Raw genomic sequence first — 13437 nt, 5'->3', positions numbered from 1 at the left:
ACACTTGGAGGACCACACACAGTTCCCGCCTCCATAATCCTCAGTCAGCACTCCAGGAGCACTGTGCACAATTCTCTCCTCCCTGTGCCTGGGTCAGAAACACTGGGAGCACAGTGCATGCATGGGAAATTCGAAAACTTGTTCTTAAACATTCTGAGCTCCTGACACTCTCTGGAATACTAACAGACAGTGAATCATGATGCCATGCCAATTTCTGTCACCCATTGCCTGTCATCGAGGGAATCCACAACGCGGGATTCTGCTCCGATTGTGCATGCCATTGCCTTTGGGGCATCACGGGGCAGTAATCTCTGAACCTCCATAGGCATTCAGCAACAATGGAAAAACTCATCAACCTGGAATATCAATCACATGCAGTGAGGATTCGGCAGTGGGATTGTTGAATGTGGGTTAAATCTGGAAAGGGCTGGATGAGACCCACACTGGAAACACCATGCCCTTTTCTGTCTCCCGATCACAAGGTCAGACCCACAGAGGGAGTACCATGCACAGTTACCATCTCCATATCCCATGGGTTAGAACTACACCATAGCCTCCTGCCAATAAGGGAAGTGTGGATAATTCCTGCTTCTTTGGACATTCTAACCCCTCTCCCATTCCCAGTATATGTGCCACCACGTGCCTATGTAGCACAGCCAATCTCTGTCTCCCCTTGCCTCAGCTCGATGGTGACCCTGGCATGGCATCATCCTGTGACTGTGCTCACTGCAACCTTTGGGCTGTCATTGGCCAGTTGTTTTGTCCACGGGTGCGTCCACATCCTGATGCAGGAGAATACTGGTGTTAATGATGAATCTGAGTTGTATACTGCATACATTCTTTGACAATAAATGTACCTTGAACCTTAATGCAGTCAGGTACAGTTGGTAAGGACAACATTGGTGCTGACATAGTCCTGGTTTCCAAACGCTGTCACCCTCGTCCTAGCCCTTACCACGATGGTCAATGGCCACTCTCCCACACCCCGTAGGAGAACCACCATCTTACAAACTCTGCAGTCAGCTCTCAGGCCTGCACCAGCCATGAACGGTCACGGCAACTGGCCAATGGAGAGGTCTGCTGTGCAATCACTTTCCACAAGGTTCCCTGTCCTGCTGCAATTGTGACAGGTGATCTACCATCCCAGAGGTGAAGCAGCAGGGGAATGAATCACCTGGATTTTCAGAGTTGGAAATCACATCTGCGGTGCCGACACCACCATCCTGTCGTCTGGCAAACGGCCGCTGCAGATGCCTGCTCATCCCCATCTGGGCCCAGGAGATGGTTCATCCTCGGCACCTCCCTCCAGTGGAAGAGAACGCCAAGTATGATGAGGCAAGGGGCAGGGCAAAACCCAGCCTTGATGCAGAACAATGCTCCAGCAGGGATGTAATTAAAGATCTCGGTCACTCACCCATTTCCCTCCACTGCCCCCCGAAAGGTTCTGAGTGTCAGGTGCAGAGCCTGAACCAACAGCTGACAGGACAGGTTTCTTCTTCCACCCCAGTCCCAGATAGCCAGTTGGTCTGGATGTCCCGCACTGATCTTGAGTGCTGGGCCAACTCCTACTTTACCAGAGAAGTGCAGGCATCGAGGAAGCTGTTGAGGGAGCGCCAGCCCAAGGCCTCAATGTCCAGAGGGTCCCATGGGTCCAGGTCAAGAGGGATTGGTTCTTCAGAAGGAAGAGGGGTGTTGTTTAGGTCTGATGTGGAACGAGGAGTGAGGGGTCAGGTTCCAGGATTGGACCAAGTCCACGGGCACAGCTTAGTTCGAGACTCCTTCAAAGTGTCCTCCGATTCCAAGTGACTCTGTATGTGTTTTTAGAGGAAGGAGAGGGGAAAGGGTAGAAATGGAAAAGGGACAAGGGACAAGGGGCAAGGGACAAGGAAATGAGATCTTCTGTATTAAACAATAACGTCTGAGGGACTGGTGGGCTTGTGAGAAGTCTGCACCCTGTCCCATCATCAACAAGCCCCTCACCACCAATCTACCTCCCCCATGCACCCTCGCTCCCCATAACCAATTCCCCCCACCCTCAAACTATCCCATGGTCACTGTGACCCCTGTTTCCTCCCTCCCCACCCCCATGTCCCTCACCCTACCCGCTCCAGCCTCAGCCCACCCTACTCCTTCCGACCTGCCCCAACCCCATCCCTCCTCCCTCTTCACCTCAGGAGTGATCATTCCCTGGTCCTCTCTCCCTGCTATCTCCCAGATAACGCTGCCCCCGGCTACCCCTTCGCGCAGAGAAGGAGCGGCCCCGAGATCCAGCGGGCGTGGCTTTGCAATGAAAGAAAATGTGTGTCGAATAACAGAATCAGGGCCGGGGGCGGCCGGCAGGCCGACAAGCTGCCGACGGACGGAAACGGGAAACCGGGGCAGCCGAGCAATCTCTTTCCACTACATTCCAAGCCATTTTGCAGCTGTGACAGTCCATCTTCAATTCTGATGGATGAGCAGCAAGACACGAAATCTCATTCAGTGGGAACCCAGACAAGCCTTCCTCTCGATTGAACATTTTGATTGAATCTTATACAGCAGGACTGCAAAACATGGATTAAATCCGCAAAGGAGCACAGTCATGCACAGTGCAATAATTCCGGACCTTTGAAATTTCTTTCCACAGAGTTGCCAGTCCTATTGCAGGGGCAGCAGCCTGTCGACACTGAACGTGCAGTCGGGCAAAGAATCATATAGAAAAGGAACAATGACAAGGCTTCGTTCCCTGCTGGATGCCCCTGGAATATTAGGTACAGGTACTGAGAGTTTAACACTCCGACTGTCAAACATGGCTTAAATCTGAAATGAGCTGTTTCCGACTCATACTGGTAGGCATGTACGAAACACCAATTTACTTCTGGGTCAAACACACACTTGGAGGACCACACACAGTTCCCGCCTCCATAATCCTCAGTCAGCACTCCAGGAGCACTGTGCACAATTCTCTCCTCCCTGTGCCTGGGTCAGAAACACTGGGAGCACAGTGCATGCATGGGAAATTCGAAAACTTGTTCTTAAACATTCTGAGCTCCTGACACTCTCTGGAATACTAACAGACAGTGAATCATGATGCCATGCCAATTTCTGTCACCCATTGCCTGTCATCGAGGGGATCCACAACGCGGGATTCTGCTCCGATTGTGCATGCCATTGCCTTTGGGGCATCACGGGGCAGTAATCTCTGAACCTCCATAGGCATTCAGCAACAATGGAAAAACTCATCAACCTGGAATATCAATCACATGCAGTGAGGATTAGGCAGTGGGATTGTTGAATGTGGGTTAAATCTGGAAAGGGCTGGATGAGACCCACACTGGAAACACCATGCCCTTTTCTGTCTCCCGATCACAAGGTCAGACCCACAGAGGGAGTACCATGCACAGTTCCCATCTCCATATCCCATGGGTTAGAACTACACCATAGCCTCCTGCCAATATGGGAAGTGTGGATAATTCCTGCTTCTTTGGACATTCTAACCCCTCTCCCATTCCCAGTATATGTGCCACCACGTGCCTATGTAGCACAGCCAATCTCTGTCTCCCCTTGCCTCAGCTCGAGGGTGACCCTGGCATGGCATCATCCTGTGACTGTGCTCACTGCAACCTTTGGGCTGTCATTGGCCAGTTGTTTTGTCCACGGGTGCGTCCACGTCCTGATGCAGGAGAATACTGGTGTTAATGATGAATCTGAGTTGTGTACTGCATACATTCTTTGACAATAAATGTACCTTGAACCTTAATGCAGTCAGGTACAGTTGGTAAGGACAACATTGGTGCTGACATAGTCCTAGTTTCCAAACGCTGTCACCCTCGTCCCAGCCCTTACCACGATGGTCAATGGCCACTCTCCCACACCCCGGAGGAGAACCATCATCTTACAACCTCTGCAGTCAGCTCTCAGGTCTACACCAGCAATGAACGGTCACGGCAACTGGCCAATGGAGAGGTCTGCTGTGCAATCACTTTCCACAAGGTTCCCTGTCCTGCTGCAATTGTGACAGGTGATCTACCATCCCAGAGGTGAAGCAGCAGGGGAATGAATCACTCGGATTTTCAGTCCGAAATCACGTCTGCGGTGCCGACACCACCTTCCTGTCGTCTGGCAAACGGCCGCTGCAGATCCCTGCTCATCCCCATCTGGGACAGGATATCGTTCATCCTCGGCACCTCCCTCCAGTGGAAGAGAACGCCAAGTATGATGAGGCAAGGGGCAGGGCAAAACCCAGCCTTGATGCAGAACAATGCTCCAGCAGGGATGTAATTAAAGATCTCAGTCACTCACCCATTTCCCTCCACTGCCCCCCGAAAGGTTCTGAGTGTCAGGTGCAGAGCCTGAACCAACAGCTGACAGGACAGGTTTCTTCTTCCACCCCAGTCCCAGATAGCCAGTTGGTTTGGATGTCCCGCACTGATCTTGAGTGCTGGGCCAACTCCGACTTTACCAGAGAAGTGCAGGCATCGAGGAAGCTGCTGAGGGAGCACCAGCCCAAGGCTACAATGTCCAGAGGGTCCCATGGGTCCAGGTCAAGAGGGATTGGTTCTTCGGAAGGAAGAGGGGTGCTGTTTAGGTCTGATGTGGAATGAGCAGTGAGGGGTCAGGTTCCAGGATTGGACCAAGTCCACGGGCACAGCTAAGTTCGAGACTCCTTCAAAGTGTCCTCCGATTCCAAGTGACTCTGTATGTGTTTTTAGAGGAAGGAGAGGGGAAAGGGTAGAAATGGAAAAGGGAGAAGGGACAAGGGACAAGGGAATGAGATCTTCTGTATTAAACAATAACGTCTGAGGGACTGGTGGGCTTGTGAGAAGTCTGCACCCTGTCCCATCCTCAACAAGCCCCTCACCACCAATCCACCTCCCCCATGCACCCTCCCTCCCCATAACCAATTCCCCCCACCCTCAAACTAGCCCATCCTCACTGTGACCCCTGCTCCCTCCCCACCCCCATGTCCCTCACCCTACCCGCTCCAGCCTCAGCCCTCCCTACTCCTTCCGACCTGCCCCAACCCCATCCCTCCTCCCTCTTCACCTCAGGAGTGATCATTCCCTGGTCCTCTCTCCCTGCTATCTCCCAGATAACGCTGCCCCCGGCTACCCCTTCGCTCACAGAAGGAGCGGCCCCGAGATCCAGCGGGCGTGGCTTTGCAATGAAAGAAAATGTGTGTCGAATAACAGAATCAGGGCCCTACCTGGTTCAGCTGTCGGGGGCGGCCGGCCGGCCGACAGACAAGCTGCCGACGGACGGAGACGGGAAACCGGGGCAGCCGAGCAATCTTTTTCCACTGTGTTCCTAGGCATTTTGCAGCTGTGACAGTCCATCTTCAATTCTGATGGATGAGCAGCAAGACACGAAATCTCATTCAGTGGGAACCCGGACAACCCTTCGTCTCCTGATTGAACATTTTGATTGAATCTTATACAGCAGGACTGCAAAACATGGATTAAATCCGCAAAGGAGCACAGTCGTGCACAGTGCAATGATTCTGGACCTTTGAAATTTCTTTCCACAGAGTCCCCAGTCCTATTGCAGGGGCAGCAGCCTGCTGACACTGAACGTGCAGTCGGGCAAAGAATCATATATAATAGGAACAATGACAAGGCTTCGTTCCCTGCTGGATGCCCCTGGAATATTAGGTACAGGTACTGAGAGTTTAACACTCCGACTGTCAAACATGGCTTAAATCTGAAATGAGCTGTTTCAGACTCATACTGGTAGGCATGTACGAAACACCAATTTACTTCTGGGTCAAACACACACTTGGAGGACCACACACAGTTCCCGCCTCCATAATCCTCAGTCAGCACTCCAGGAGCACTGTGCACAATTCTCTCCTCCCTGTGCCTGGGTCAGAAGCACTGGGAGCACAGTGCATGTATGGGAAATTGGAAAACTTGTTCTTAAACATTCGGATCTCCTTCCACTCTCTGGAATACCAGCAGACAGTGAATCATGATGGCATGCCAATTTCTGTCACCCCTTGCCTGTCATCGAGGGGATCCACAACGCTGGATTCTGATCCGATTGTGCATGCCATTGCCTTTGGGGCATCACGGGGCAGTAATCTCTGAACCTCCATAGGCATTCAGCAAAAATGGACAAACTCATCAACCTGGAATATCAATCACATGCAGTGAGGATTAGGCAGTGGGATTGTTGAATGTGGGTTAAATCTGGAAAGGGCTGGATGAGACCCACACTGGAAACACCATGCCCTTTTCTGTCTCCCGATCACAAGGTCAGACCCACAGAGGGAGTACCATGCACAGTTCCCATCTCCATATCCCATGGGTTAGAACTACACCATAGCCTCCTGCCAAGTTGGGAAGTGTGGACAACTCCTGTTTCTTTGGACATTCTAACCCCTCTCCCACTCCCAGTATATGTGCCACCACGTGCCTATGTAGCACGGCCAATCTCTGTCTCCCCTTGCCTCAGCTCGAGGGTGACCCTGGCATGGCATCATCCTGTGACTGTGCTCACTGCAACCTTTGGGCTGTCAATGGCCAGTTGTTTTGTCCATGGGTGCGTCCACGTCCTGATGCAGGAGAATAGTGGTGTTAATGATGAAGCTGAGTTGTATACTGCATACATTCTTTGACAATAAATGTACCTTGAACCTTAATGCAGTCAGGTACAGTTGGTAAGGACAACATTGGTGCTGACAGTCCTAGTTTCCAAACGCTGTCACCCTCGTCCTAGCCCTTACCACGATGGTCAATGGCCACTCTCCCACATCCCGTAGGAGAACCACCATCTTACAACCTCTGCAGTCAGCTCTCAGGCCTACACCAGCCATGAACGGTCACGGCAACTGGTCAATGGAGAGGTCTGCTGTGCAATCACTTTCCACAAGGTTCCCTGTCCTGCTGCAATTGTGACAGGTGATCTACCATCCCAGAGGTGAAGCAGCAGGGGAATGAATCACCTGGATTTTCAGAGTTGGAAATCACGTCTGCGGTGCCGACACCACCTTCCTGTCGTCTGGCAAACGGCCGCTGCAGATGCCTGCTCATCCCCATCTGGGCCCAGGAGATGGTTCATCGTCGGCACCTCCCTCCAGTGGAAGAGAACACCAAGTATGATGAGGCAAGGGGCAGGGCAAAACCCAGCCTTGATGCAGAACAATGCTCCAGCAGGGATGTAATTAAAGATCTCGGTCACTCACCCATTTCCCTCCACCACCTCCGAAAGGTTCTGAGTGTCAGGTGTAGAGCCTGAACCAACAGCTGACAGGACAGGTTTCTTCTTCCACCCCAGTCCCAGACAGCCAGTTGGCCTGGATGTCCCGCACTGATCTTGAGTGCTGGGCCAACTCCTACTTTACCAGAGAAGTGCAGGCATCGAGGAAGCTGCTGAGGGAGCGCCAGCCCAAGGCCACAATGTCCAGAGGGTTCCATGGGTCCAGGTCAAGAGGGATTGGTTCTTCAGAAGGAAGAGGGGTGTTGTTTAGGTCTGATGTGGAACGAGGAGTGAGGGGTCAGGTTCCAGGATTGGACCAAGTCCACGGGCACAGCTTAGTTCGAGACTCCTTCAAAGCGTCCTCCGATTCCAAGTGACTCTGTATGTGTTTTTAGAGGAAGGAGAGGGGAAAGGGTAGAAATGGAAAAGGGAGAAGGGAGAAGGGACAAGAGAATGAGATCTTCTGTATTAAACAATAACGTCTGAGGGACTGGTGGGCTTGTGAGAAGTCTGCACCCTGTCCCATCCTCAACAAGCCCCTCACCACCAATCTACCTCCCCCATGCACCCTCGCTCCCCATAACCAATTCCCCCCACCCTCAAACTATCCCATGGTCACTGTGACCCCTGCTTCCTCCCTCCCCACCCCCATGTCCCTCACCCTACCCGCTCCAGCCTCAGCCCACCCTACTCCTTCCGACCTGCCCCAACCCCATCCCTCCTCCCTCTTCACCTCAGGAGTGATCATTCCCTGGTCCTCTCTCCCCAGCATCTGCAGATTATTTTGTGTCTCCGACACCGAGCACCATCTCTGCCGAGTGCTTCGACCCCGGCCCCGGCAACAGGCAAAGCCGAGGATTTGGGGCCTTCCCCTCTGCAGAGTCTCGATCACACAGTAGCAGCGGTAGCGAAGCAGGCAGTTCAGAAGTTTCTCCAGATGTTCCTCCGTGCTTCTCACGGCTGTCTCTATGAAATCAGGATTGTGCACATTATCCAACTTCGCAAATACACTATCAATTTGGAGCGGCCGTGCACGCTGCGTCGCGCCGCCATCTTCTCCTCCCCTCCATTTACCTTGGGTAACCAATAGCCCTCTTTTTTTCTGAGCTCCATGTACCTATCCAGGAGTCTTTTCAAAGACCCTATCGTATGCGCCTCCACTACCATCGCCGGCAGCCCATTCCACGCACTCACCAATCACTGCGTAAAGAACTTGCCCTGGCATCTCCCCTATACCTACTTCAAAACACCTTAAAACTGTGCCCACTTGTGATAGCCATTTCAGCACTGGGAAAAAGCCTCTGACAATCCACATGATAATGAATGTCTGTCATCTTGTACACCTCCATCAGGTCACCTCTCATCCTCTGTCACGCCAAGGAGAAAAGGCCAAGTTCACTCAAATTATTCTCGTAAGGCATGCTACCTGATCCAGGCAACATCTTTGTAAATCTCTGCACCCTTTCTATAGTATCACATCCTTCCTGCAGTAAGGTGACCAGAACTGAGCACAGTACTCCAAGTGGGGTCTGACCAGGGTCCAATACAGCTGTAATATTACCTCCCGACTTCGAAACTCAGTCCCACGGTTGATGAAGGTCAATGCATCGTATTAGCAAAATGAACCACATCACATTTATCTGGGATGAACTCCATTTGCCACTTTTCAGCCCAGTCTTGTATTCTACCAACGTCCCCCTGTAACCTCTGACAGCCCTCCAACACAACCAACTTTGTATCCTTCACTAACCCATCCCTCCAGTTCCTCATCCAAGTCATTTATCAAAATCACAAAGGGATCCCAGGACAGATCCCTGAGGCACACCACTGGTCACTGACCTCCATGCAGAATGTAACTCGTCTACAACCACTCTTTGCCTTCTGTCGGCAAGCCAATTCTAGATCCACAAAACAGGGTCCCTTTGGATCCCATGCATCCTTACTTTCTCAATGAGCCTTGCATGGGGTACCTTATCAAATGCCTTGCTGAAATCCATATAAGCTACATCTACTACTCTACCTTCATCAATATATTTGGTCACATACTCAGAAAATTCAATCAGGCTCGTAAGGCACAACCTGCCTTTGACAAAGCCATGCTGACTATTGCGAATCATATTATGCCTATCCAAGTGTTCATAAATCTTGCCTCTTAGGATATTTTCCACCAACTTACCAACCACTGAAGCAAGGCTGACTGGTGTATAATTTCTTGGACTATCTCTACTCCCTTTCTTCAATAAGGGAACAACATCTGCAACCCTCCAATCCTCCAGAATCTCCCCCGTCCCCATTGATAATGTAAAGATCATTGCTAGAGGCTCAGTAACCTCCCCCCTCACCTTCCACAGTAGCCTGGGGTACATCTCGTCCGATCCCAGAGACTTATCCAACTTGATGCTTTCCAAAAGCTCCAGCACATCCTCTTTCTTAATGTCTATATGCTCAAGCTTTTCAATCCGCTGTAAGTCAACCCGACAATCGCCAGGATCCTTTTCCTTAGTGAATACTGAAACAGAATATTCATAAAGTACCTGAGCTATCTCCTGTTTCCTGCACACTTTTCCACTGTCACACTTCATTACTCCTATTCTCTTATGTCTTATCCTCCTGCTCTTCACAGACTTGTAGAATGCCTTGGGGCTATCTTAAATCCTGCTCGCCAAGGCCTTCTCGTGGCCCCTACTGCCTCTCCTAATTTCATGGCTTTTGCTTCCCCTTTATGCAAAGGCACCACATTTACTTTCTTAATTTGAAGTAATTGCTCAGCTAGAAGGTCTGGCACCTTGTTCCCTTCAACCTCAACAAGGGCTGGGACCCATATGAAATGTATACACAACCCTGCAGCTTCAACAGATGTTGTCCAATCTCAATGTAACACCCTAATAGAGGTTTCACTGTTGATGTAATGGTATTTCTGTAGGAGCAGTGTTTGGATTATGGTTGGATTTGGAGATAATAGGTGCTTTGGAATGAGAGCCATCCAATCCGGGGAGCGGGTTGTTTTTCAGTGTGCCTGACATCGGTGTGATCTGGGGTCTTGCTTCGGAGGGACATGAAGAGAGAAGACACTGGAGAGAACTGGTTGCAGGATTCAACCCGGGGGAGGACTATCATTCGATGGAGTAAGGTGCAGAGGTCTATTGAGTATCGGTGAATATAACTTTCAGAAGAGCTGAGCTCCAACTTGTGCACATTTGACTGTTTCATTATAATGGGCCTTTTTTGTCTTTTTCTTTCTTTTCTTTACTAACCCTTTAGTTCAGTTAACATTCATAAATATAATTCATATAATCGCATGCAGCACGCTGTTATTTCTTGGCACTGAGATGTACCAGGGGAGCAAAATACACAGTCTCCACACAAACCGAGGTTTGAGGTGGGAGTACCGTCCCAATCTCTTGGATTTGGCAGGACCAGAGTGTGTATTCCCTGGACTAGCACAACCCAGGGAAACCAGGGGTTTTCATCAAGAACAACGTCTGACCTACAATTTAAAGTACATTTTTTAACAGATGTCAAAACAGATCAAATCAGAGCACGGAAGTACATAATCAGGATGTACTTCTCCAGCCCATTCCAAGATTAAAATGATAGCAACCACCTCAGCTGTGAATACAGATACTTTGTATGATAATCCTTTCTCAATAATCACCTGAACCTTTGGAACATAATCAGAGACACCTGAACGACCTGTCACTGGGTCTTTTGAATTAACTGTGATGTGTAAGAATCCACAATGTCTGCCTTGCATGTATTGCTGAATTCCCTATACCACGGATGTACAATCAATTGTCATCTTGATCTTTTCTTGAAGGCTAAAGTCAACCACCTGCAAAGGGAAAAACCATGGAGTAGTGACAGAAAGGGGTACACCGGGACCATATTTCACATCAAAGAACCCAAGATTTTCTGCCCATTCATTTTCCATCCACCCAAAACAGAATACCTTGCGAATACAGTCATCGCAACATGACTGATGTTGGCAATCTTTTAGGACCAGCTTTATGTCCTCTTACATTAACCCAATAAACCATTGCTAACAGTAAGCTGTGTAGATGTAAAGGTACTTAATCCATTTCCACTAGTAATGCTGAAATTGGGGATGATTTAATAGCACCAAAAAATAATCTCAATGATTGAATTTGAACTTCATCTAACGGGCTTTAAGACCACTGGTGAGGCTGACCCAGAAGCAATACATTCATAATCAAAGACAGGTTTGATTAAAGCAAAATACATTTAAGTGACCTCCCACTCGTACCCTCATCAGATCCAAATCAGTCACTTGAGCACATTAAAGACATTATTTACGCATCTGCAGATTTTTATTGACATGATCCTTCCAAATTATCCTTGTGTCCATCCACATACCGAGACACTTTATCACTGACTGGACCCCTGATTTAACATGTAAATTGAGATCAATTGTGGGGGCAATGTTCCTTTTAGAACACAAAATAAACAGCTCAAGTTTTCGCAATGGAAAATTTCAGTCCCCACTCATGTCCCCATTTCACTACTTCATTAATAGCTGCTTGCATTTCCCTAACTATATAATTTATATTCCTACCTCTTTCTCACAATGCACCATCATCACCATTTCACGCTGCTCTTTCCGAAGGCCCTGCTCGTTTGTTTAAATCTCGCGCTCACTCTCACGATATCTCAATCCCGCCGAAAGGCTCCTCTCATGCCCGATGACCTCCACAGAAACGGCTGCTCGGCTGCCCCAGGTTCCTGTCTCTGTTCGTCGGCACCTTGTCGGCCCGCCGCGCCCGACAGCTCAACGCCGCTCCCCGGGCACCAGGTAGGGGCCTGATTCTGTTATTCGACACACATTTTCTTTCATTGTAAAGCCACGCCCGCTCGATCTCTGGCCACTCCTTCTCTGCGTGAAGGGGAAGCGGGGGGCAGCATTATCTGGGAGATAGCGGGGAGAGAGGACCAGGGAATGATCACTCCTGAGGTGAAGAGGGAGATGGGGAGAGAGGGAGGAATGGGGATGGGGGAGGTCGGAAGGAGTGAGGAGGGCTGAGCCTGGAGGGGGTAGGGAGAGGAGATGAGGAACATGGAGATGGGGTTCAAATTCAGGGACACTCTAGAGTTCAGGCGAGGGGTGACAGAAATTCGCATGCTATCATTATTCACTGCTTGCTGGTGTTCTTGAGTGGAAGGAAATTAGATTGTTTGAGAGCAAATTTTCCAATTTCCCACACATGCAACGTGCTCCCAGTGTGCTGACGGATGATTCTGAAGGCAGTAACTGTGTGTGGTGTTCCAAGTGCATATGGAAATGGGAATTAAAACTATGTAGAGGTGTAAGAAGCTACAATGGCTGCCTTGCACGTATTGCTGAGTTGCCTCTACCATGGATGTACAATCAGTTGTCATCTTGATCTTTTCTTGAAGGCTAAGGTCAACCACTGGCAACCACCATGGGTCCAGGTCAAGAGAACCACCATCTTGCACCCTCTGCAGTCAGCTCTCAGGCTTACACCAGCCCTGAATGGTCATGGCAACTGGCCACTGGAGAGGTCTGCTTTGCAATCTCTTTCCACAAGGTTCCCTGTCCTGCTACAATTGTGACAGATGGTCTACCATCCCAGAGGTGAAGCAGCAGGGGAATGAATCACCTGGATTTTCGGGGGCAGAAATCACATCTGCGGTGCCGACACCACCCTCCTGTCGTCTGGCAAACAGCCGCCGCAGATGCCTGCTCATCCCCATCTGGACCCAGGACATCGTTCATCCTCGGCACCTCCCTCCAGTGGAAGGGAACGCCAGATATGATGGGGCAAGGGGGAGGGCAAAACCCAGGCCTGATGGAGAAGAATGCTCAAACAGGGATGTAATTAAAGATCTCGGTCACTCACCCATTTCCCTCCACCACCCCCGAAAGGTTCTGAGTGTCAGGTGCAGAGCCTGAACCAACAGCTGACAGGACAGGTTTCTTCTTCCACCCCAGTCCCAGACAGCCAGTTGGTCTGGATGTCCCGCACTGATCTTGAGTGCTGGGCCAACTCCCACTTTACCAGAGAAGTGCAGGCATCGAGGAAGCTGCTGAGGGAGCGCCAGCCCAAGGCCACAATGTCCAGAGGGTCCCATGGGTCCAGGTCAAGAGGGATTGGTTCTTCAGAAGGAAGAGGGGTGTTGTTTAGGTCTGATGTGGAACGAGGAGTGAGGGGTCAGGTTCCAGGATTGGACCAAGTCCACGGGAACAGCTTAGTTCAAGACTCCTTCAAAGTGTCCTCCGATACT

At 50.2% G+C, this 13437-nt stretch overlaps 1 long non-coding RNA gene across 1 annotated transcript; it reads right to left on the bottom strand.

The window, feature by feature from the left end:
• Positions 1-7099: 7099 nt before the first annotated feature.
• LOC140191678 (uncharacterized) lies at positions 7100-11843 on the bottom strand. The gene is made up of 5 exons (XR_011883871.1): positions 11750-11843; positions 10832-11008; positions 9519-9685; positions 7910-8142; positions 7100-7555 (listed from the first exon to the last, which is right to left on the bottom strand). It is a non-coding gene; the product is annotated as an uncharacterized lncRNA (long non-coding RNA).
• Positions 11844-13437: the final 1594 nt, after the last annotated feature.

The sequence above is a fragment of the Mobula birostris genome, chromosome X (assembly GCF_030028105.1).
Source record: "Mobula birostris isolate sMobBir1 chromosome X, sMobBir1.hap1, whole genome shotgun sequence".
In the NCBI taxonomy this organism is placed as follows: Eukaryota; Metazoa; Chordata; class Chondrichthyes; order Myliobatiformes; family Myliobatidae; genus Mobula; species Mobula birostris.
The sequence above is the reverse complement of the archived record's forward strand: the minus strand, read 5'-3'. Positions and strand labels throughout refer to the sequence as shown.